The sequence below is a fragment of the Branchiostoma belcheri genome, unplaced genomic scaffold, assembly GCF_001625305.1.
Source record: "Branchiostoma belcheri isolate BF01 breed outbred unplaced genomic scaffold, Haploidv18h27 scaffold39, whole genome shotgun sequence".
Classification (NCBI taxonomy): domain Eukaryota; kingdom Metazoa; phylum Chordata; class Leptocardii; order Amphioxiformes; family Branchiostomatidae; genus Branchiostoma; species Branchiostoma belcheri.
Genome location: NW_017804009.1, coordinates 2,458,317 through 2,461,608, shown reverse-complemented (window position 1 = coordinate 2,461,608; position 3,292 = coordinate 2,458,317).

The following is a 3,292-nucleotide window of genomic DNA, read 5'->3' as shown; positions in this document are numbered from 1 at the left end:
ATGTAGATATATTAGGCCATGTTGATTTGATTATAGGGATGACATCCTCCGGGAGCCCAAAACTGATGCGCGCGTGCGAATAAAAAAAAGTTTTGCAAAAAAAAAAAAAGTTATTTTCATTATGAAATCTACGTGTTCATGAGGGTTGAGCAAATGGCACAGGATATGGTTTGGCGAATAATCTAGTCTTTAAGTTCATTTCTTTACAATTTCGTCTTTTTTCGTCTGATTTTGGCATTCTATGACATTGGTATAGTTTTTATTAATTTTTTTTGTAACTTATGGTATATTTTTGCTCATTTTGCAACTGTTTTGCACGATTTACAGAATGGTTGAAAACTTTTTTTTTTTGGAAACGGCCGAAAATTCATGCGCGCGCGGATGTCATCCATAGAATCAAATCAACATGGCCTTACTGAACACCATGTCCGTAGCCAGGATTTTGAGGGGGGGGGGGGTTCCCAGTGCTTGAAGGACCAGGGGGGTCCGGGGTATGCTCCTTCGGAAAATTTTGGAAAACGAACCTTCTGAAATGGCATTTCCTGAAATGGCGTTTTTAAGAGGATTTCAAAGAAAAGATCTTTAACTTTTTTTTTTATTAAATGACAAAGTATGCAGTTTTGTTTACGATTACAGTCCCGCTGGTGATACGAAACAGTCCATCTAAAGAAAAATCTTGGACCTAAGGATAAAAAGTGGACCAAAAAGTGGACTTTTGAGCCTTCTGGGGATTCTTCCTTACAAGCCCCACACCTCCCAATGGCTACGGGCATGAACACTGCCGAAAGTTGACTAAAATTAAAATCGTTTTTAACTCGGAAGGTCCTGAATGTGTAGGTTGGGTAACTTGGTTGAGATGCAACGTTTAAGTTTGCATTTCATTTTGATCAATATTCACAGTACTGTGGTAAATGTCATTCCGATTGCTGACGGATATCAGTTTTTGGGTATGAAAATCAGTTTTTGGGTATGAAACATAGATCAAAACATTTATCGGAGACAATCCCGGATTTATCTATCAATTGTAACTTGTGGTTATTTTTTAACGACCTTGCACAGTGCAAAGCCACTAGGGCCACTTGGTAGCCTGGTTATCAAACCTATCTTAGCTCCCGAGTCATAGATCCTATCTATTTGCCGATATGTAGGACTCGGGAGCTAAAATAGGTTTCGTGGGGTCGTGTGGCGTAGCGGCAGAGTGCGCGACCCGAAACCTAGACGTTCGAGTCCTGACATGCCACCGATCTTGTGCCCTTGGGAAAGGCAGTTTACACGAATTTCCTCACTTCGCTCAGGTGAAAATGAGTATTGTCCTGTCATGTATTTGTCCCCTGTTTTGGTGGCGGCATTAACATAAGTTGATAAAACGTCACCACGTCTGGTGATTACATGTTGGAATAAAAAAAAGATAATGAAATAGGTTTGATAACCAGGCTAACTTCTGGGCACTGAGCTTACGCTCACCAAAGCAGCATTTCTTCTCCAGTTGTGTTGACTAACTGACACAATTGGCGGAGTAGTGGTTGCGAAAACCACTTAAAATAAGGACCACTTTTGATAAGTGTGGCGTGGTGGAGGTGTGGCTCTTCCTTTTTCGTCTATTCCGAGCGAACGTCCCTAACCGAAACTATAGGTTTAAGTGGGGTGAGGAAAGCTGTCTAAAATGCATTTTCTAGAGACACAAGATCTGTCACATGATAGGGTTCGAACCCAGGACCGCTCGGTTCTAAGTCGAACACTCGACCAATACACATGACTGTACCGTAGCCCACAAGTACACGCAGGCGGCGCAGGTGTTTGCGCAGGCGACGCAGACATGTACTTATGGGCCACGGTATGATTGCTAGTTACGGTAACAGTTCTAATCAAATGACAACCTCGCAAACAGTTTCTTCTAAAATGTGACCTCTTGTGCCATATATTCAGTTATAACCTTTGTCATCTTTATACAATTCTTTGAGACACCGCGAATATTTCAGGTCACAAAGATTTTTTTGACGAAAATGGAAGCACAGCAACTATTGTATACAAACGTTTCTATAGAATAACATTCAATTACACTTGTGACAAGGAAGAGGAAGAATGCTAGCACTCGACCTGGCTTCCAGTTACAATTGGGCACAAATGCAATTATTATTATAGGACATTACATCGACCATAAAAAGATAGTTGGTCCTAGCATTCTTCCTATTCCAGATATGCCTATGATATGACACAATGATTCCAGACGTATTTTTTTTACATATCATCATATCATATATACGATATCTGTAGCTTATACCTCGGATAAAATCACAGTTTACTGGAGGTACGTGTCCGATGACTTCTTGGCAGGATGTAACGTGAAATACAAACAACGACAACACTGCCACCAATAAGTGTGTACATCAGATTTTTTTTTTTACATGAGATGCCCGCCATTCAGTTCTGACTGCAATAACATTTAAAATCGCTACGTGGCGTCCGGATCGTATCCAAGAAGTCAACATGGCGAGCCCTTGCGAAAATTTCTGACAATGGCAACTTCGTTGTAGATTTTTAAAAACACGTCTACAAAAATCGTCAGAGTTGTAGATAGCACAATAGCTTATGTGTTAGTGTGCTTCAGTCAAATGTTGGTGCAGCACAAAGCTTTGCAGGAGTTGCCATTTCAGTGAAACATTGGCAGAGGGCCTCGGACGCGAAGTTCAAAACGTATACCTAGACTGTAAATACTTCCCTCCTTTTTCTGCGGCTTTATCCAAATGGTAGACACCAATTGACGATATCGAACATGCTTCATTATACGAGATTAGGCCACACCGACTTAATTTTATGGATAACATTCGGGCGCGCATTGATTTTCGCATGTTCTCAAAAAAAAAAAAAAAGATCACGTCCTCCGAGGCTCTGGCCTGGCTCTAGGACTGGGTTGTCCATGGTCGTTATCGACAATACGGAGCCGGAGGTAACTCTGGAGGATGGCACCCAGGCTACAGAAGCTCCACGACTCAAGAACGTATATTTTAGTACATACGTACAGTGCCGGTTTATGAATTCCGCAAAAAGCCAGCATGTACAGGCTTGTCGTAAATGTCGGTATGTACTGCTGCAAATTCATAATACCTGCTTTGTATTCCTGTGGTTTAGTGGCAGTTTTATTTTTGGGTCGGATTTTTTTTTATTCACCCGCGCGCACTAGTTTGGGGGTCTTCAGAGGATGTCATCCATAAAATTAAGTCTGTGTGGCCTTAATAACAAATATAAGACACAACAAACGTCCTCTCCGCGCTATAGCTGTGTACATTCACGT